The following is a 24,013-nucleotide window of genomic DNA, read 5'->3' as shown; positions in this document are numbered from 1 at the left end:
ATTTGAAGGTACTCTGAGAGACAGGATCTACAGGCATTTAGAGGGGCAAGGACTGATTAGGGACAGTCAGCATGGCTTTATGAGTGGAAAATACTGTCCGATGCCTGGTGGGCAGTGCCACTTTGCCCCTTGGGCAGTGCCTGCGGGGCCTCGATGGCCCCCTTCAGTCCAGTGGGGTCGGGCCACCGGGGAGGCGGGGTGGGGGGGGGGGGGGGCGGGTGGGGGGGGGGGGGGGTGGTGGTGATTGGCCGGCCCGGAGACTTTAGTCCTGGGACCGCTAATGATATGCTAATAACCATTAGCATAATTTATACAGCTCTGCACCGATATCTGGCGAGGAGCTGATGGCGCCAGAAATCTGGCGACTGAAGACTCGTTGAGGCACCCACCCCCTGCTTGAGTCCCCCGACCCGCTGAACTCTATGGTCTTAACATTTCTCTTCACATCTATAAATTTCCCCTCACCTGAAGCCTCCACCCACCAATCCCAACATTATACCAACCCCCTTCACCCCCCCAACCCCCTTCACCGCCCCCCCACCCTCCACCCCACCCCACCCCAGACCTTTTAATTTAAAACCTTACCAACAGCCCTAATTATTTGATTTTCCAGGACTAGTCCCAACCCAGTTTATGTGGAGCCCGTCTTAATAGAACAGCTCCTTCCTTATCCAGTATCCAGTGCCCCTTGAACAAAACCACTGCCTCCTGCGCCACTCTTTAAGCCATAGATTCAATTCTCTCATCTGTGCCAATTAGTGCATGGCTCACAGATTATTGGCTTTGAGGTTCTGCTTGCTCATTTGCACCTTCAAATTCCCTCAGCAGGACCTTTCATTGTTCTTTTTACCTGTGCTGTTGGTTCCTAAGTCAGTCAATACACATCAAGGACACGACCACTTTCCAGCCGAGGAAGCAGCATCCCCAGGGAAGGTCATATGGAAATCGATATCCGCACGCTAATCCGTCTTCTGGAGGCTCCACAACATGTGGGCGCCAACACCATCAACAGGGGCATGAAGCTGCGACTCTACATGTCCCCAGTGGTACTAACAGCAATTTATGTGAGTGAGGATTGCCGGTGTAAGATCTTGGGCATTTCAAGGAGATACAGTATCACCAACGCGGAAGTGTTAGAGGACTGGATCCTCCTCCCTCCCATTCCAAGTTCTTCTCTAGACATGAAGAAACTTAACCAAGCAGGCGATGCAATCTCCAGAACTCCTCCTGTGTTGGTGTGAATATGTGTGCACACATGCAGTGTGGCTTTTGCTACCAAATAAACCTGTTGGACTTTAACCTGGTGTTGTTAAACTTCTTACACATGTTTGTATGCAGCTCTGTCTGTGTGTGTTACTGTGCCTGCGTCCTGTGTGTGCCTGTGCCTGTGTTTGCATGTATCTTTGTGTGCATGCACATTTATGTCCTTGGATCAGTAAGTGCCTGTGTCTGTGTGTGCATGTGTGTGTGCATGTGAGTATATGTGTGTGTGTGCATTTGTGCCTGTGTGTGAGCCTGTGTGCACATGCCTTTTATCTGTGCACTGTTTTAATGTGTGCATGCACTTGTGCATGCGCACATCTGTGTGCATATGTGTCTGTGTGTCTCGACACATGTATGTGTGTGTACCCGTGTTTCTGTACGGCTGTATAGGTGTGCCTGTGTACGTGCACACATGTGTGTGTCTAAAGTGATTAAGTTAGGATATGGTTGAGTATTAGCGCTTGTATCTGAAGACAGGTCCCTCAGATAATGTCACATCAGCACCATCAAACTGGCAGCAAGAGGCCATCCCTTCAGGAGAGTAACAGGAAAAGAGAGAAGCTTTTCTTTTTAAAATGATTGCTTGGATGACTGCAAAAAGAAAATGATTTCACTTTATGACCTTCTGATCGGAATTCTTTCTGGCAATCACTCCCATTCACCCATTATGCTCTAAATCACCACAAGGATCTACACATTTTTCTTTATATTCATTGTCAGTGACTGATGGCAAGAGGTTTATTTGAGTTTTTTACTAGGCCAATGGGTACGTATGAAAAAGATGCAAAGTGACTGGTGCAATTGCCTCAATTATGTAACCAGGTAAACCTATAATGGCTTGAGCATCAATGGCTTAAATCTGGGACTTACCTCATAGAACGTCACACTACGCCGCTGCTCTGAAACATTTATTTTAATTTTCAATTCGCTTACTCTTCCCAATGATCAAGCTCACATTGAAAAATTGCCCATCGATTCATTCAATATCATTCCTTGCTCTTTGTCAGAATTAAAGTGTGTTGGCTCCATCTTGTGGTGTACCTCCAGCACTACACAACTACAAATCCTCAAAGGTCCAGTGGTACAAAATTCAGATAAACAGGGACTGTCCGCAGCAAGCACAACAATTATCTTCAACTATTTGTTCTCATCACTTAACATTAAACAGGATCATAAAAAAGGAACAGGAAGACCTGTCAAAAGTACCATTGAAAATTTTTGTATTTTATGTGATTTTAGATAGATGGGGGTAAGTTAAAAATGGCTTCCGCCAGCGGTATCTCTAAGGAATGTCATTGCTCCATTGGCAATGATGATGAATATGTATATCTGCACAGTTTTATCACTTTAAGGCGTCTGTCTTGGCTCAGTGCAGCACTCACACCTCTGAGCCTGAAGGTCACAAGTTTCAAGTTTCACTTGAGCGCAGAATCTAGGCTGACATTTCATTGCAGTACCAAGGGAGTGCTGCACTATCAAAGAAGTCTGTGCCCACCCCAGTCCAACACCGGCATCTCCACATCATGGCCTGCAGTATCAGAGGTGCTGCATTTTGGATGAGATACCAAATCTGTGAAGTGCGTTGGGATATCCTGAGGTGAGGTGAGGTGTTGTTTTTGACTGCAAGACTTTGTTTCTGAATGATAGAATTTTACAATATAATTCTAAACTGTGCCAGCGCTGAAAATCAATCCACTTCATCCAAACCACTGCCCCTTTCCTTATGCCCATTGTTTTTGCATTCTAGTTTATTTAATGAAAAACATTTGCCCGGGATAGATTTTTATTTGTTTTTATCTATTCCTTTATTCAAAAGTTAAATAAATCAAAAATGTATTTGGCAGTGGGAGCAGTTTAATTGAAATATTAACACGTGTTATCGGACGGACAGTGGGGGAGATCAACCTGGTTTCTTTTGGGTTGCTGAAGCATTATGAAAATACATTAGTGGTGTGGGATAAAGAACAAAGAAAGAACAAAGAAAATTACAGCACAGGAACAGGCCCTTCAGCCCTCCAAGCCTGCACCGACCATGCTGCCCGACTGAACTAAAATCCACTACCCTTCCAGGGACCATATCCCTCTATTCCCATCCTATTCATGTATTTGTCAAGACGCCCCTTAAAAATCACTATCGTATCTGCTTCCACTACCTCCCCCGGCAGCAAGTTCCAGGCACCCATCACCCTCTGTGTAAAAAATTTGCCTCGTACATCTCCTTTAAACCTTGCCCCTAAGCACCTTAAACCTGTGCCCCCTAGTAATTGACTCTTCCACCCTGGGAAAAGGCTTCTGACTATCCACTCTGTCCATGCCTCTCATAATCTTGTAGACTTCTATCAGGTCGCTCCTCAACCTGCATCGTTCCAGTGAGAACAAACCAAGTTTCTCCAACCTCTCCTCATAGCTAAAGCCCTCCATTAGGGATCTTAGGGATAAATACGTGAAGAATGCAGCTCCCCCCATTTATACGTCAAGTTCTGTTAAACTATCAAAGGTTCAAATAAAGCTCAATGTAAGCTTAAGAAACAGCTGGAGACTGAGCACTCAACAAACTTCTGGCTTTAACATTGAGTTGAACAATTCTTGACCTTAAACAGCCATTCACATTTACTCTCATTTAGCAAGTGCTGGTAAGGGAGGGTGGCTTCCGAAGGTTAGTGGGAGGCGGGAAGATGTGGGCTGCAAATGAGGTTCCAGCCGGGTTGTTTGCAGCCAAGATGGTCTACCCACCTTCCTGTGCCACATTCCTGACCCATGGGAGTGCTCTCTTCCCTGCCATGCTCCCCTCCCCCACTGCTGTAACTATTTACACCTCCTTTGGACCCATCTTTTTTTTTCATTACTTGCTCCATGTGACCAACTTTTCCCTTTCAATCATTCCATCCATTCACCTTACTTTCAGACTTATTTTCTGTCCTTGTCTTCTTTTTCCCCCGACTCTGTATTTACTGAAGTACACTTCTAACATCTTCTACATTTGAAACATTGGGCCACAATATTCTTTAACAAGACATCCAAAGGCATCATTTTTTTTTCATTCATGGGATATGGACGTCGTTGGCTGGGCCAGCAATTATTGAGGGCAGTTGAGAGTCAACCACATTGCTATGGGTCTGTAGTCACATATAGGCCAGACCAAGTAAGGACAGCAGATTTCCTTCCCTAAAGAACATTAGTGAACTAGATGGGGTTATATGTCAATTGACAATGGTTTCATGGTCATCATTAGGTTTTTAATTTCAGATTTGTCTTTATTGAATTCAAATTTCACCATCTGCCATGGTGGGATTTGAACCCGGGTCCCCAGAGCATTACCCTGAGTCTCTGGATTACTAGTGCAGAGAAAATACCACTATGCCACTGTCTCCCACTCCTCTTCTGTTAGATTTTCCCTTGCATGTTTAGGCTTTTAATTTCGTGCATGGCAGGTTACTGGAAATGCAAGTTGATAATGGCATAATGAGAGATCCTGAGTGGACAGACCAAACAACAATACATTTCCTCAACCAATCAGATTGAAGAATTGTGAAACTAACAACACAAAGAACATAAGAAATAGGAGAAGCAGTGAGCTACTGGGCCCCTCGAGCCTGCTCCGCCATTCAACAGGACCACGGCTAATCTCAAAGAGGGCTCAACTCTACTTTCCTGCCTGACCCCCATAACCCTTGACTCCCACGTAAATCAAAACTCGGTCCAACACAAAAACTGAGAAGTGTAAATTAGAGAGGGTGAATTCAATGTTAAGCACAGAAAAAGAAATAAAAAAAGGAAAAGTGTAGGAGAGAGAGAGAGAGAAGAATGAGACAACAAAATAAAAAAATCTAAAATTTTACATCATGAAAATGGCCAACAATTAAAACCTAAGGGAATCAGACTTCACTTTTGTTGCTGTGATATGCCAGGTGGTAATTGCCAGTCTTCCCAAATCCCAAAGGGAAACTTGGTTAAGCTATCACAATAATTTGGAATTTGTATTTATTATGAGGAAGTATGTGCACTAAAGTCAGGAGCAAGAATTGCAAATCCACTTTTGGAGATTTTAAATATTAAAACTAAAACATTTATGAACAAAAGAAAACTTAAACACAAAAAATTATATTTACACAATTAAAAATAGTCCTAAAACCATTTTCCAAAATATTTCTACGTAGAAAAACTCAAAGCTAAAGACCTCTTTTCAGGCAGCAATCCCTTTAGATTTTTAGAACATAGAACATAGAAAAGCTACAGCACAAACAGGCCCTTCGGCCCACAAGTTGTGCCGAACACATCCCTACCTTCTAGACCTACCTATAACCCTCCATCCTATTAAGCTCCATGTACTCATCCAGGAGTCTCTTAAAAGACCCTATTGAGTTCGCCGCCACCACCACTGACGGCAGTCGATTCCACTTGCCCACCACCCTCTGTGTGAAAAACTTACCCCTAATGTCTCCCCTGTACCTACCCCCAGCACCTTAAACCTGTGTCCTCTCGTAGCAGACATTTCCACCCTGGGAAAAAGCCACTGAGAGTCCACCCGATCTATGCCTCTCTTATACACCTCTATTAGGTCTCCTCTCATCCTTCGTCTCTCCAAGGAGAAAAGACCGAGCTCCCTCAGCCTATCCTCATAAGGCATGCCTTATAGATTTTTAATCTATAAAAATCGTGGTAAGATTACCACAACACATCCACGGCTGCTATAGGAGACGTATTTCACAGGGCTTCTCTCTCTCCCTTGATAACGGAAATCCAGGACTTGTATTCAAACCTTGCAGCCAAAGCCTTTCTCTGTGAGGGTGCCTATGGTTCACTCAGATTCTTTCAATGTTTTCTCTAAGCACAGCACATTCTTCATCTCATGGCCACTCCTCCTGATCCCTCTTTAAATATGCTTCGACTCTTTCATGTTTAATTCTATCATTCTAAAATTTCTTTGGAAGTCCCCTTCCCAAAATATTTTTAAAAATTCATGTTGTTTTTATGGTTACTACTTTTGGGTAAAAAGAAACATCATACTTTGTTTTACTCATTTACGACCTTTGCTAGTTGTAAATTTTCCTTTTGAAAAACAATAGCTAAACTTCAGTTCACCCCCTTATCTTCTAATGCAAATTTCTGTTCATGCTGCTGTCTGGTATCCCATCTTAGCTTTGTTCACCACCATTTCAACATGCTTGCTTTCACACCTAACCCCCTTTGATGTTTTGAATCTAGCTGTCTGTCTTCAGTTTAATTACAATCATCACAACCCCTTCATCTCACACACACATGCGCACGCACACACGCACACACAAGCCTGTTTCACAGTACACCACAGTGATAATAGAAAAATATGATACACAGTTACTTTACACAGTTTATTTTCAGTGTCAGAGAGATAAACTAGCAGTAATTAATGCATCATGTTATTGAAAAGGTACTTAGGCTAAAATGGTCAAGGCTCAACTTTCGGTGTTAAGTCAGTTTGTATCTATCATGCCAAGACAGCAACCTCATGTTGTTCAGTGCGTTCCAATGGTGAGACAGACAGTTAGATGCCTTTTCCATAAAACTAATGGTGGAGCAGAGTAACCCGGAGCACAACCTTTGATCTCTGTGTTTAATCATTGATCTTCCCATACCTGAAGTGCTATTGTGTTGCATTTCTACTTACATGACAACTAGCACCATTAGCGCCCTTGTTATTCTGACTGCAAATTATAAGCATTTAACTCCGTGTCTCCACAGATGCTGCCTGACCTGCAGATGTTTCTTTTTTCTTTATTAATGTTTATCTGTTTGATTCAGCTGGGATATGAAGAATGTCCCCTGAGATTAATCACTGCTCCAGTTACACAATGACAGAGATCTGAACCCATGTGGATAAGCTGGAAATATTGAATCCTGAAGCTAGCTAAAAGGCTGTTTCATTCAAAAGTATTGTTTCATATCAATCTGTATTACACATGTATTCCAAAAAGAGTCATTTACCCCTTGCAATGATTCTCTTTTCATTGTTTTTTCATACCAAGCTGTTTTGGTTTAACCTACTAATAAATCCTTTAACTTTAATCTGTGCATTTTCACTTGACAGCATTCAATTAATGATTAACCTTTTGAACGAGTAATGAGAATGTTGTGGGAATTGTTTCTCTTCCTGCACCTAGTCACACACAAGGAAGATTTTCATCCGTTCCATAGCTAGTTTTCCTGTCACCAAACGCTTATATCTTGAGGAATGTCACTCCGCATCAAGCATGACCAGGATTCTCTCCCATTCTTACCTACAGCCTGCCATTGCCATGTGTTGGAAGGATTTTGCACGTTGGTACTCAACCTGTTGGCACTCAACCTGTTGGCTGCATTATGGACACACTTTCTGTGGCCATCAAGTCCTGGGCTGGGACTTGAACCCAGAGCTTCTGTCTCAGAGGCAGAGGCGCTACCCACTGTGTCACAAGACCCCTGGGAACACTGTGGAAACCCCACAAAATGGCAGCACAGTGGTTAGTACTGCTGCCTCGCCAGGAACCCGAGTTCAATTCAGACCTCGGGTCACTGTCTGTGTGGAGTTTGCACATTCTCCCCGTGTCAGCATGGGTTTCCTCCCGGGTGCTCCGGTTTCCTCCCACACTCCAAAGGTGTGTGGGTTAGGTTGATTGGCCATGCTAAATTGGTCCTTAGTGTCAGGGGGATAGGCAGGGTAAATATGTAGGATTATGGGGATAGGTCCTGGATGGGATTGTTGTCGGTGCAGACTCGATGGGCCGAATGTCCTCCTTCTACACTGCAGGGATTCCATTTCTTTATGATTCTATACTGTAACTGGTATTCTTGGTCGCTCTATCCCATGTATAGAATTTGTCAAGTTATAGGTTTTGAGGACTCGCTCTGATTATGAAAAACTTTCTGCTACAAACATGAAAAGAATTGTAAAATGATATTTCCCATGTCAGCAAGAAATGTGGACAGTACTTGCTGTTGATAACAATCTACCGCATACGTGGGGATTCATACGATGTCCACTAAAGTTGGCAATGAGCTCTATGTTATTATTATGCATGGGCTGGTGACAGGCGGATAATATCTGACAAATCTAAATGAACATTTTAAGAAGGTCATAAATAATGAGGTCAGGGTAGTGTCTATGTCTGTTATCTATATCCATTTCCAGAAAGCATCTGATAAAGTTCCATGCTAGAGGTTATTGGCAAAAATGAAAACATTTGGAATTGTAGACAACCTTGCAATAGACAACCCTGAACATGGACCAGTAATTGGCTGGGAGGTAGAATACAGATAGTAAGTATAAAGCAAACACCCTCAGAATAGAGGGATATGACAGCTACAGTCCCCCCAGGGATCTGTTCTGGAGCCTTTTCTGATTTACTATATTAATCAGTAGTTCCCAATCTGTGGGTCACGGCACCAATTGGGGTTGCCGAAGCAGAGATTAGATTGTAAACTTCTCCTCTTCTGAAACTGTGCCCCTTACCGCCACCGAGGTAGCAGGTGGAGGCTGGCCCAGCCCTTGCCCTGCTCGCCTGTGTGCAGATCTGTCTGTGTTTGGTAGGGGGAGGGGCTGATTCCAGTTTATGTGTGGTGGTGGGGAGGGTGGTGGGGTGGGGGTGGGGGGGTCATTTCACTGAGTCATCCCTCACTGGGGGATTCGGAGAACTTGGCTGAAACTTCAGTGGCCAGTAACTATCCCACTTTGTGTTCTATGCCTATTCAGAAATTTCCCCACATTGGAAAGAATCTGGCTCCACGGATAAAAACTTATGTCAACAATCCAATCCATTTTATGTTAAAGCTAAGCTGCATTGTATGTAACAGAATCCACGGTGATACTGCTGCCTCTGAGGAGATCAATATTATTTTGTGTCATTTGAAATTTACAGTAGAAAATCAAAATTTTATTTGACTCATCACAGATTAAAAGCAGTAATGTTGTTCTTGCTCTCTCTCCTCTGACCTACTATCCTTCCTAAGCCTCTCCCTCCTTGGAAACTCCCCAGTCCATATTCACGGTTGCCTCCTTAACTTTGCCAATTCACATACTCCTGCTAGTCCCATACATCAATCACAGATGGTCACTTCCTGGTGTTGAGCTTGCCTACATGCCCTTTTCACATCCCCACCTAGTTTCCTTCTGTATTCACCTTTGGAAAAGCTGCCACCAGTTCACTTCTCACTGCACTTTTATAATCCCAAACATCTGGCCTTTGCCCTCTGCTCGCAACAACATTTCTAAAGTTACTGATTTACTCAACCACGCCCTCACCACCACCTTTGATGCCGGAGTACCCAATAAAACCATTACTCTCCAATTCCTCCTTTCAGGCTTAAAATTCCCTGGATTTTGTTCATCTTTCCTCATAACCTAAACCTCGAACTCTTAAGGATTAGCCTCATTGCACTTTTCTGTATAGCCTTCAACATCTGAAATGTCTTCCTTAGGCCTGTTGACCTGAATTGGGCATGGCTTCCTCAAACCGTATTCTGTTCTTCCGGGACTAATCCTCGGCTCAGGACTGGAATGCAGACACATCTCAGCCTGATGGGCAGAAGCCATAGAATCCATAGAATCCGTACAGTGCAGAAGGAGACCATCCAGCCCCAAGAGACTGTACTGACTCTCCGAAAGAGCAACCCAGCCCCACCACCCACCCCCCCAGCCCTATCCTTGTAACCCCATGCATTAACATGGCTAGTCCACCTGACCTACATATATTTGTATACTAAGGGGCAGTTTGGCAAAAATGCACATCTTTGGACTGTGGGAGGAAACCAGAGCACCCGGAGGAAACACACAGACACGGGGAGAATGTGCAAACTCAACACAGACAGTCACCCAAGGTCGGAATCAAACCTGGCACTGTAAGGCAGCAGTGCCAACCACTGTGCCACCATTCTGCCAAGGCACAGAAGGCAAGAAAATGAATCCCAAAATTCTTACAGGATTTCACAAAGGAGTTCTATAAATGATGGCATTTAAAAACATTAAAAGCATTATTAATAGGCATCTGGTTTTGATAATACTCACCCATCCTCATTCTGCCTTGTTCATAACTCTATTATCAATCTGTTAGTTGATGATGATGTAACTTACAGCACAGAAGCAGCCTATCAGGATTGAAGTAAAGGTTATCAAGCTTGAGCAGGGATCATCCATTGGTAGATTTAGGTGAGTGTAATTAACCTGAAATTGAGTAGTTAGTTCACTAAAAGGGATCAATCAGCTTTACTGGACTTAGTGACCAGAATCGCCACGGGAATCATAGTGAGTGATGGCGGACTATGGGAAGGTCCGTTGACCTCGGGCGGGATTGTACGGTTTCGGGACAATTAAGGCTGTAAAATCCCGCCCTGTATATACATTGTACTGTCAGTTAACCTGTTACCATTCATTGCGATTTTGCTCCAACTGTAAACAAAAACTTCCAGCAAACTTTACAGCTCTGTTGCATACTTATCAAATGTCTTTTCAATCTTAAGTTAAAGTTTCCTGTTGTTCTGTTATGTCTGGCTTGCACACAACTGACAGAGTTGATTACTTTGAAATGAAAAGAGCTGTTTAAGATAAGTTGACCCCCACCTTAATTAAACACAAATGTTGAGAGGAAAGTAGCCTAACTGACGATGGGGCTTGTATGAATGAGATGATTTTATGTAAAAACTCTTACTCATACTTTTGAGTATTGTATGCAGTAAGAAACTGAGTTAATTTTCAATGAAATTGAAAATGGAGATTTATTTTTACTCCCTCCAGTAGAGACCCATCATTTAAAATCTAACAATAGGGAACATTCTAGTCTTAAATCTGCATTTTCTGAAGCTGTTTTTACAATTTGAAACTTTTGTCATAAAGCCAATGATTACTAATTTGAGGGAAATGTTTTGCTTTTATATTTATCGAAAGCAAAAATAAATTAAATTGTCAATAAATCACCCAAATTCTGTTGGTTAGTGATTTTACACAGGATGAAACAAGTGAACCTAACAAAATAATTACCAACTAATCGAAATTCAATTGTGTGCAATCTCCAGAAAAAAATCCTCAAGGAAAGCAAATTGGTCAATTTTGTTCTTATTGATCTAAAGTTCATTCAGACGTTAATTTGTGAATAACAGAATAAATTTGAAAACAGCCTGTTCAAATCTTAAATTATAATATTTGCTGTGAGGCTGGCAGAAATATTGATTATATACATTATATATATATATAATTTATATATATAGATTATATATATTGATTATATATATGGGCGGCACGGTAGCACAGTGGTTAGCACTGCTGCTTCACAGCTCCAGGGACCTGGGTTCGATTCCCGGCTTGGGTCACTGTCTGTGTGGAGTTTGCACATTCTCCTCGTGTCTGTGTGGGTTTCCTCCGGGTGCTCCAGTTTCCTCCCACAGTCCAAAGATGTGCGGGTTAGGTTGATTGGCCATGCTAAAAATTGCCACTTAGTGTCCTGAGATGTGTAGGTTAGATGGATGAACAGGGAAATGTGTAGGGATATGGGGGTAGGGCCTGGGTGGGATTGTGATTGGTGCAGACTCGATGGGCCAAGTGGCCTCTTTCTGCACTGTAGGGTTTCTATGTTTCTATATTGCTCATAGCTTAAATAGTTAACAATTAATGTATTCGCATAAATTGGATTGGTTGGCTAACAGGAAGCAGAGAGTAGGCATAAATGGGTCATTTTCAAGTTGGCAAGATATGACAAGTGGACTGCCAGCGGGATCAGTTCTGGGGTCTTGACTATTTACAATTTAAACCAATGACCTAGATGAAGGGACCAATTGTATTGTTGCTAAATTTGCTGATGCCACAAAGATCAGTAGAAGGGTTAGTTGTGTACATGACATAAGGAGTCCTCAAATCGGTTAAAGTGACTGATAAAAAAATTTGGCAGATGGAATAAAATGTGACCTTGTCCATTTTGGCGTGAAAAATAGAAAAACAGCATAGAAACATAGAAAATAGGAGTAGGAATAAGCCGTTCAACCCCCTCAGCTTGCTCTACCATTCAATATGATCATAGCTAGTCCTTTATCTCAATGCCATACTCCCACTCTCTCCCCATACTCCTTGCACTTTTCGTATCTAAAAATCTATTTCCTTCTTAAATATGTTCAATGACTTGGCCTCCACAGCTCTCTGTGACAGAGTTCCACAGGTTCACCACCCTCCGAGTCAAGAAATTTCTCCTCATCTCAGTCCTAAATGACCTACCACATATTCTGAGAGTGTGACCTCTTGTTCTAGACCCCCCGAGCCAGGCGAACCAATCCGTGCATCCAGTCTATCCAGCCCTGTCAGAATTTTATACTTTTTAATAAGGCCCGTTCTCATGCTTCTAAATTCCAGTGAACACAGGCCTAGTTGACTCAATCTCTCCTCATGTGACAATTTTGCAATCCCAGGATTCAACCTTCACTGCACTCCTGCTATGAGTCCAAAATGTGCAGATTAGGTGGATTGGCCATGCTAAATTGCCCCTTAGTGTCCCAAGATGTGTAGGTTAGGGGGATTAATAGGGTAAATACATGAGGTTACAGGAAAGGGCTTGGATGGGATCCTCTGTCAGAGAGTCGGTGCAGACCTGATGGACCAAATTTCCTCCTTCTGCACCATCGTAATTCCATGATTTTATGATCCTAAGGCAAGTATATCTTTTCTTAGCTAAGGAGACCAAAACTGCACACAATACTCCAAGTGTGGTCTCACCAAGACCCTATACATCTGCAGTAAGACATCCTTGTTCCTGTACTCAAGTCCTCTTGCAATGAAAGCCAACATATAATTTGCCTACCTAACAGCCTGCTGAACCTACATTTGTGATTTCAGTGACTGGTGTACAAGGACAACCAGGTTCCTTTGTACATCAACATTTTCCAATCTATTACCATTTAAATAACACTCTGCCATTCTGTTTTTGCTACCAAAATGGACAACTTCACTTTTATCCATGTTATATTGCATCTGCTAAATATTTTCCCATTCACTCAACTTGCCTAGTTCGCTTTGAAGATTCTTTACATCCTCCTTACTATTTACATTCCCACTGAGTTTGTGCCATCAGCAAGCCTGGAAATATTACATATGGTCTCTTCATTCAAGTCATTGATGTATCTTGTGACTAGCTGGGGCCCAAGCCCTGATCTCTGCAGGACCCCACTAGTCTCCACTTGCCACTTCAAAAGAGACCCATTTATTCCTACTCTCTGGCTGGAATTGTACCGTCCCACCCACCACGGGAATTGGAGCGGGCGAGGGGCGGACCATGGAAAGGTCTGTTGACCTCAGGTGGGATTTTACGGTTTTGGGATGTGCAAAGCCATAAAATCCCATCCTCTGTTTCCCATCTGCTAATCAATTCTCAATCCATGCCAATGTATTATCCACAAAGCCATGTGCTTTAATTTTGCACACAAATCTCTTATGTGGGACTTCATCAAAAGCTTTCTGAAAATCCAAATACTTAGCTATTCGACGAGTTGCATCCACAAAAAACTGCAGTAGGTTTGTCAAACATGATTTTCCTTTCATAAATCCGCGTTGACTTTATCTAATTCTGTTGATTTTTTCTAAGTTTCCTGTTATCACATCCTTTATAATGGACTCTAACATTTTCCACTCTACTGCCATTAAATTAACTGGTCTGCAATTCCTGGTTTTCTCCCTCCCTCTTTGTTTAAATGGAGAGAGATTGCAGAACTCTGTGTTACAGAAGGATCTGGGTGTCCTGGTACCTGGATCATAAAATGTTAGTACGCAGATATAGCAAGTGGTTAGACAGGCAAATGGAATGCTGTTTATTGCAAGGAGAATGGAATATAAAAGTAGGAATGTTTCTCTAAAGTTGTTCTGGAAGTGGGGCTGGGGTCGGTGTTTGGGGCAGGGGTTTTTAGTGGGGGGGGGTTGTTCGGGGGCGGGGGGGACCGTTCTGCAGGGTGGTGTTCAGAAGAGTGGTGTTTGAAGGCTTCTATTTTTCATTTTTTTGTATCAGGCCGTCCTTTAAAAATAGCGCCTTATCTTTTAAAACCTAAGTTCCTGGCTCAATATGAACCCACCCCATCTACGTTACGTCATGGGACCCCGTGTCACTTTTCTCGGCTATCAGCCGACAATACGGTGGAGAAAGCCACCATTGGGACCGACGGCTTCCGTGTGGTTTTTCCTGCTCATTGCCCCACTCTGCCGAAAATTGGGAAGAATTTTTCTGCTCGAGATTTCACGAATCATTGGAACTCTCTTCCCCAGAGAGCAGCGGAGGCAGGGTCATTGAATATTTTTAAGGCAGAGGTAGATAGATCTTTGACTAACAGGGGGAGTCAAACGTTATCAGGGGTCATCAGAATGTGGAGTTGAGGCCACAATCAGTTCAGCCATGATTTTATTGAATGGCGGAGCAGGTTCGAGGGATCGAATGGCCTACTCTTGCTCTTAATCCATATGTTTGTATGTCCGTATGTATTTCTGCTTTGTAGTTTATTTGAGTTACAATTGGAAACTCACCCAGAACAACTTAACCATTTCCAACATTCATTTTGCCATGAATCTACATTTTTTCAATACAATATAACACTTATTGCATTGTAGGTTCAATTTAGATTATAATCACCAGTTACATTTGCAGTTTTCTACAAGCTATAGTTTCTGGGACCAAATTTCAGACAAAATGAACACTAATTATAGAATTCAAGCCAGGCAGATGTTTGACAAAAGATTAGATGATGTTTCAGCTCAGTTGAGGGTTTTGTAACAGACACAAACGTTATGGAAAAAAAGGGAAAATCTAGTGAAATAGCTATCAGAATCCACATGCAACCATCATCCATTGACTTTGTAATTACAGTAACATTTTGAAGGTTATAACAATAAAGAAAAAGAAATTGGGTTTTCAAAAGTCACAATCTTCCCTTTAAGGACCAAAACAGAAAATGTTGGCATGACCATCCTGACTCGAAACGTTGGCTCTATTCTCTCTCCACAGATGCTGTACCCTGAGGATGGAAGGAGGATGCCGAGCAATGTAACCTACCCTGCAGGGAAGGTAGTCACGGGGTGGCCAGTGCCCATAGTCACCACCAGGGGACTACCCTGCAGTGTCAGAGATGGATGAATGCCCTCATCCGTGCTGCCAGTTGAACCCTCAACTGCTCACACTCACCTCACAGAATGGCAGCAGGACATGGCCCTCAATGGCAAGTGCACCATCTGTGTGGCCCATGCATAAAAGAGCTACTCAACATGGTAAGGTGATGTCTCATCCCCACCGCACCCCATCTAACCTGCAGGTGGACAGGCCACTGCGGGCCTCTTACCCTTCCACACAGAGAGCTCAGATGTTGTCAGGCGAGGCTGGAAGGGGGCTAGGTATCGAGGGCACCAGAAGGCATCGCTAATGACATGCCTCAGTGATGAGAGGTCACACGGCACCAGGTTATAGTCCAACAGGTTCATGTGAAATGACAAGCTTTCAGAGCGCTGCTCCTTTGTCATGTGAAGTCACTTCACCAGCACTCCGAAAGCTTGTGATTTCAAATAAACCTGTCGGACTATAACCTGGTGTCATGTGACTTCTCATCTTGTCCACCCCAGTCCAACACTGGCATCTCCATATCAGGCCTCAGTGACCTTACCCTTCTTTCTGCATGGGCTCAGACTATGCACAATGAAAAGCTAAGAAGTAGATTGAACTTTGACCATTGAGTGGAAACTGGTAGTGGGTATATGAGGTGGCACGTTTAATGGGCAAATCACCAGTTTTCCACTTGGCGCTGGAAGTAAAAACTTACACTCCTGTCGTTTTCTACACAGCAGGATTAGAGGTGCTGTGCGGGAGGAGGGGGGTGGTTGAAGGAGTGAGAGGGGTGGTATTTAGATTAGGGCATACAGATGTAATTCAATAACTGCTTTAAGGTAGCATTTCTGTCCCTACTTTTATTTTTGCATAATACAGTCCACATTTACAATGGAAGCTGCCTCTGTCAATTGTCACAGTGGAATCTCAGACACAGAGGAAGAGTATAATTACAATGTGGTTATTGAGGGATCTTGAGAGAGACCATTAACTTTTTAAAAATAAATTTGTCCTCTCTGTTTTGACTGAAAGAATTACGTCCACAAGGATTCATGTTGTTAAACAACCATTTAACTGAATACTGCAGTTTTCAAGAAGGCTACAAGAACCGCTACATTTACAAGAGCAGTTAGGCATGGGCAACAAATGTTGGTGTTACCAGCATGCTCACATCCCAGGAAATAACTTTTAAAATGGTCTCAGTCTTCTTGCTCTTAATTTCTGGCTTTATTTATAAATCAGAAATGATTACAATGTTTTGAAAAATCTATTACAGAACCAGTTTACTACTGTTCAATCACAAGATTTTTACTTCTTCCAGATTATTGGCTGTGAAATTAGTACAATTAGAACGCAGTGTTGCTGGAGATATTAAGTGACTGATCGATTTTCTTCTGTTCCTACCCTCATCCACATCAGAATTGTGATTCCATGCTTTCATCAGCTCCAGGTTCAACTTCTCAAACACTCAGCCTCCTAGATGCTACCATACACAAACAGCCAACTGATCTAGAAGCCCATTCATTACTTCCTATTGCATGTTAAGTGTTATTCGCTATCACCCTGTCTTCAATGATCAGGACTGGTTTCCTAAGCCTTGAGTTACTGATTTCAAAATTCACATCCTGGTTTATAAATTTCTTTCCTTACATATGTAACTTCCCCTGGCTCTACAAATCAGCTCAAACACTCATTTAGAATCATAGAATCATAGAATCCCTGCAGTACAGAAGGAGGCCTTACGGCCCATCCCAACACTGACAACAGTCCCACCCAGGACCTATCCCCATAATCCCACGTATTTACCTCGCTGGTCCCCCTGACACTAAGGGGCAGTTTAGCAAGGCCAATCAACCTAACCTGCACATCTTTAGACTTTGTTAGGACTTCCCTCTATTCCATCACAGTAAGAAGTCTCACAACACCAGGTTAAAGTCCAACAGGCTTATTTGGAATCACGAGCTTCCAGAGCGCTGCTCCTTCATCAGGTGAGTGGAGGTTAGTTCATAAACACGGCATAGAACATAGAACAGTACAGCACAGAACAGGCCCTTCGGCCCACGATGTTGTGCCGAGCTTTATCTGAAACCAAGATCAAGCTATCCCACTCCCTATCATCCTGGTGTGCTCCATGTGCCTATCCAATAACCGCTTAAATGTTTCTAAAGTGTCTGACTCCACTATCACTGCAGGCAGTCCATTCCACACCCCAACCACTCTCTGCGTAAAGAACCTACCTCTGATATCCGTCCTGTATCTCCCACCACGAACCCTATAGTTATGCCCCCTTGTAATAGCTCCATCCACCCGAGGAAATAGTCTTTGAACGTTCACTCTATCTATCCCCTTCATCATTTTATACACCTCTATTAAGTCTCCCCTCAGCCTCCTCCGCTCCAGAGAGAACAGCCCTAGCTCCCTCAACCTTTCCTCATATGACCTACCCTCCAAACCAGGCAGCATCCTGGTAAATCTCCTCTGCACTCTTTCCAGCGCTTCCACATCCTTCTTATAGTGAGGTGACCAGAACTGCACACAATATTCCAAATGTGGTCTCACCAAGGTCCTGTACAGTTGCAGCATAACCCCACGGCTCTTAAACTCCAACCCCCTGTTAATAAAAGCTAACACACTATAGGCCTTCTTCACAGCTCTATCCACTTGACTGGCAACCTTTAGAGATCTGTGGATATGGACCCCAAGATCTCTCTGTTCCTCCACAGTCTTCAGAACCCTACCTTTGACCCTGTAATCCACATTTAAATTTGTCCTACCAAAATGAATCACCTCACATTTATCAGGGTTAAACTCCATTTGCCATTTTTCAGCCCAGCTTTGCATCCTATCTATGTCTCTTTGCAGCCTACAACAGCCCTCCACCTCATCCACTACTCCACCAATCTTGGTGTCATCAGCAAATTTACTGATCCACCCTTCAGCCCCCTCCTCTAAGTCATTAATAAAAATCACAAAGAGCAGAGGACCAAGCACTGATCCCTGCGGCACACCACTAGCAACCTGCCTCCAATCCGAAAATTTTCCATCGACCACCACCCTCTGTCTTCGGTCAGACAGCCAGTTACCTATCCAATCGGCCAACTTTCCCTCTATCCCACACCTCCTCACTTTCATCATAAGCCGACCATGGGGGACCTTATCAAACGCCTTACTAAAATCCATGTATATGACATCAACTGCCCTACCTTCATCAACACACTTAGTTACCTCCTCAAAAAATTCTATCAAATTTGTGAGGCACAACTTGCCCTTCACGAATCCGTGCTGACTATCTCGGATTAATCCGCATCTTTCTAAATGGTCGTAAATCCCATCCCTAAGGACCCTTTCCATCAATTTACCAACCACCGAAGTAAGACTAACCGGTCTATAATTACCAGGGTCATTTCTATTCCCTTTCTTAAACAGAGGAACAACATTCGTCATTCTCCAGTCCTCTGGCACCATCCCCGTGGACAGCGAGGACCCAAAGATCAAAGCCAAAGGCTCTGCAATCTCATCCCTTGCCTCCCACAGAATCCTAGGATACATTTCATCAGGCCCAGGGGACTTATCGACCTTCAGTTTATTCTAAACTGCCAAGACATCCTCCCTCCGAACATCTATTTCCTCCAGCCTATTAGCCTGTAACACCTTCTCTTCCTCAAAAACATGGCCCCTCTCCTTGGTGAACACTGAAGAAAAGTATTCATTCATCACCTCGCCTATCTCTACTGACTCCAAACACAAGTTCCCACTAATGTCCTTGACCGGCCCTAACCTCACCCTGGTCATTCTTTTATTCCTCACATAAGAGTAAAAAGCCTTGGGGTTTTCCTTGATCCGACCCGCCAAGGACTTCTCATGTCCCCTCCTAGCTCTCCTAAGCCCCTTTTTCAGCTCATTCCTTGCTAACTTGTAACCCTCAATCGAGCCATCTGAACCTTGTTTCCTCATCCCTACATAAGCTTCCCTCTTCCTTTTCACAAGACATTCCACCTCTTTTGTGAACCATGGTTCCCTCACTCGGCCATTTCCTCCCTGCCTGACAGGAACATACCTATCAAGGACATCCAGTATTTGTTCCTTGAAAAAGTTCCACTTTTCATTAGTTCCTTTCTCTGACAGTTTCTGTTCCCAACTTATGCCCCCTAATTCTTGCCTAATCGCATCATAATTACCCCTCCCCCAATTGTAAACCTTGCCCTGCCGTACGGCCCTATCCCTCTCCATTGCAATAACAAAAGACACCGAATTGTGGTCACTATCTCCAAATTGCTCTCCCACAACCAAATCTAACACTCGGCCCGGTTCATTTCCCAGTACCAAATCCAATGTGGCCTCACCTCTAGTCGGCCCATCCACATATTGTGTCAGGAAACCCTCCCGCACACACTGCACAAAAACTGCCCCATCCAAACTATTTGACCTACAAAGGTTCCAATCAATATTTGGAAAGTTAAAGTCCCCCATGACAACTACCCTGTGACCCCCACACATATCCATAATCTGCTTAGCAATTTCTTCCTCCACATCTCTATTACTATTTGGGGGCCTATAGTAAACTCCTAGCAACGTGACCGCTCCTTTCCTATTTCTAACTTCAGCCCATATTACCTCAGTGTGCAGATTCCCCACGAAGTGCCTTTCCGCAGCCGTTAAACTATCCTTGATTAACAATGCCACTCCTCCACCTCTTTTACCAGCTTCCCTACACTTAGTGAAACATCTATACCCCGGAACGTCCAACAACCATTCCTGTCCTTGTTCTACCCACGTCTCCGTAATGGCCACAACATCGTAGTCCCAAGTACCAATCCACGCCCCAAGTTCATCTACCTTGTTCCGGATGCTCCTTGCATTGAAGTAGACACACTTCAACCCACCTTCCTGTCTACCAGTACCCACCCTTGACCCTGATACCTTCCCCAATACCTCACCACCCTCACTGACTTCTGGACTACAACTCCCTTTCCCACTCCCCTGACAAATTAGTTTAAACCCCCCTGAAGAGCCGTAACAAATTTCCCTCCGAGGATATTGGTGCCCCTCTGGTTCAGGTGCACCCCGTCCTGTTTGTACAGGTCCCACCTTCCCCAGAACGTGTTCCAATTATCCACGTATCTGAAACCCTCCCTCCTACACCATCCCTGCAACCACATATTTAACTGCACTCTCTCCCTGTTCCTCAACTCGCTATCACGTGGTACCGGCAACGTACCAGAGATGACCACATGTTTCGTCTTGGCTCTCAGCTTCCAGCCCAGCTCCAGAAATTCCTGCTTTAAATCCCCGTCCCTTCTCTTACCTATGTCATTGGTACCAATGTGCACCACGACTTGTGACTGTTTCCCCTCCCCCTTCAGAATCTGGAAAACACGGTCTGAGACATCACGGACCTTGGCATCCGGTAGGCAACATACCATCCGTGAGTCTCTTTTGCTGCCACAGAACCTCCTATCTATCCCTCTAACTAACGAGTCCCCAATAACTATCGCCCTCCCGCTCTCCCCCTTTCCCTCCCGAGCCACAGAGACGGACACAGTGCTGGAGATCCTCTCACTGCGGCTCCCCACTGGTATGTCATCCCCCTCAACCGTATCCAAAGCGGAATACTTGTTGCTAAGGGGAACGACCACCGGGGATCCCTGCATGGACTGCTTCCTCCCAGCCCCTCTCACCGTCACCCATCTGTTTTCAATCCTCGGAGTAACTGTATTCCTAAAGCTTGTGTCTATGGCCATCTCTGCGTCCCTGATGATCCTAAGTTCATCCAACTCCAGCTCCAGTTCCCTAACACGGTTTTGGAGGAGCTGCAGATGGGTGCACTTCCCACAGGTGTAATCAGTAGGGACACTGTCGTCGTCCCTCACCTCAAACATAGTGCAAGAGGAACATTGCACTGCCTGCACACCCATCCCCTCTAGATACCTTGCCAGTACCAGGTAGAAAGTGCAAAAATGAATTCAACTCACCCCTACTCGCCCTTTCAGCCTAAGCCCTGTGAGCCAAAGTCTTATAGCTCACACTCTGCTTCCCACACACTCAAGCCCTGTGAGCCAAAGTCTTATAGCTCACACTCTGCTTCCCACACACTCAAGCCCTGTGAGCCAAAGTCTTATAGCTCACACTCTGCTTCCCACACACTCAAGCCCTGTGAGCCAAAGTCTTATAGCTCACACTCTGCTTCCCACACACTCAAGCCCTGTGAGCCAAAGTCTTATAGCTCACACTCTGCTTCCCACACACTCCACTGCCCGCTCCCGACGCTGCCCGCTGTATACTGCAGCCTACCTTTTATACATCACGCGCTTAAAAAACCCTTCCCAGACTCCTTTGCTGCCCACTTCTAGTTTTCACTTTAAACTTGAAAAACTGCTGCATATATAGGCAAAGACACCATTGCAAGATAATTACAGATTGGAATGTGAAGAATGGTTGGAATGCGAGTCTTTACAGGTGATCAAGTCTTTACAGGTACAGACAGTGCGAGTGAAGAGAGGGATCATCACAGGTTAGAGGTGTGAATTGACCAGGACAGTTAGTAGGATTTTGCAAACCCAGGCAGTATAGTGGTATTAAACCTGTTGGACTTTAACCTGGTGTTGTGAGATTTCTTACTGTGCCCACCCCAGTCCAACGCTGGCATCTCCACATCACAGTTCCATCACTGGCAGACTCCTTAGACATCAATTCAAACTCTCTTCCAGAACCTCCTTCCAGGCACATCTCTTATCACCTTTAAAACCCTGCTTGAAACGTATCTATTTGGTCCCTTTCCTTCACCTCTTCTGAATTTTGCTCAATGTTCCATTCCACCCCTATAAAACATCTGACTATTTGCCCGTTAAAGCTGCTATAAAAGCCTAAATCGTCTTTGTTGTGAATTGTTGTTGACATATCACTCAGAGGTTTATGAAGTGCCACTCAAGCGGTATGCGATGTTAGGACAGTGACCTTGTAGAAGACATGGGGTACACAGATACTTGACATCACTGGAGCACAAAGTCCAGCATGATTATATTAAAAAATATTGCAGTGAAATGATACATGAGCTGCTCACAATCCGTGTTTTGCTGTTGAATACGTACTAAATAATATTAGGTATGAACTTTACATAGAATCCAACAGCCTTGAAGGAGACCATGTGACCCATTGAAAGAGCTATCCAGTTAGTCCCACTCCCTTGCTCTTTCTCCAGAGCCCTATCAATCTTTCCAAATAAATATCCAATTCCCTTTTGAAAGTTATCTCTGAATTTGCTTCCACCGCCCTTTCATAAGTCCTCCGAGGAGAACACATTCCCACATGCCCACATTCTCCACTTTGATTTTTGGGTGGCACAGTGGTTAGCACTGCTGCCTCACAGCACCGGGGACCTGGGTCCAATTCACAGCTTGGTCACTGTCCGAGTGGAGTTTGCACGTTTTCCCCGTGTCTGCGTGGGTTTCCTCCCACAGTCCAAAGATGCGCAGGTTAGGTTGATTGGCCATGCTAAAATTGCCCCTTAGTGTCCTGGGATGCGTAGGTTAGAGGGATTAGCAGGTAAATATGTAGGGATATGGGGGTAGGGCCTGGGTGGGATTGTGGCCGGTGCAGACTCGATGGGCCAAATGGCCTCTTTCTGCACTGTAGGGTTTCTATGATTCCTCCAGGTGCTCCGGTATCCTCCCACAGTCCAAAGATGTGCGGATTAAGTTGATTGACCATGCTAAATTGCCCCTTAGTGTCCCGGGATGCGTAGGTTAGAGGGATTAGCAGGGTTATATAGGGCCTGGGTGGGATTGTTGTCGGTGCAGACTCGATGGGCCAAATGGCCTCCTTCTGCACTGTAGGAATTCTATGATTCTATGAAAAACAGAAATTACAGCCCATTGCTTCCGTGCCAATGCTGCTGGTTCTTCAAATAGAACAATCAAATTTATTTCTATTTTCCCCAAATACCTTTCATCCTAACCATTCATTCCCTTTGAAAATTGTGTTAATCTCTAGACCACACTCCCACTTATAAATGTTTTAATATTTATATTTATACAGGTTTACATATATGTTATAGCTCCTGTCCTGTATCTGTCCCCTCTCTCTCTAGCTCCTGTCCTGTATCTGTCCCCTCTCTCTCTATCTCCTGCCTTGTATCTGTCCCCTCTCTGATTATATGTTTTACATTGGCAATGTTAACGTGTAACCTCAACATGACATGTAGATAAACTCAATCCAGCCAATCCCCATTGAGACCCATGGTCCAGCGTCCCGGAAGCGCCGAATAAACCAATCACAGCGAGGAAAGCTGCAGACATTAACCAATCACAGCCAGCATGTGGGTGTTGCAATATCTTCCCGGCAGCCAATAGGAACCCGGGCTGCCAGGCTCCGCCCAGCCCGCTGCAGAATTAGCCAATCAGAGCTGGCAATGCAAAACAGCATTTTTTTAAAGAAATCGAAAATAAACGAATTTTGCACCGGGAAATGAGTGAGAAACTTACATCGGAGCAGGGTTAGGACATAGCACTGGAGTTAGAGAGAGGGGACAGATACAGGACAGGACCTCGAGAGAGGGGACAAATACAGGACAGGAGATAGAGAGAGAGAGGGGACAGATACAAGGCAGGAGATAGAGATAGAGAGAGAGAGGGGACAGATACAAGGCAGGAGATAGAGATAGGGAGAGAGAGGGGACAGATACAGGACAG

The sequence above is a fragment of the Mustelus asterias genome, chromosome 18 (genome assembly GCF_964213995.1).
Source record: "Mustelus asterias chromosome 18, sMusAst1.hap1.1, whole genome shotgun sequence".
NCBI lineage: Eukaryota > Metazoa > Chordata > Chondrichthyes > Carcharhiniformes > Triakidae > Mustelus > Mustelus asterias.
Note: the sequence above shows the minus strand (reverse complement) of the source record.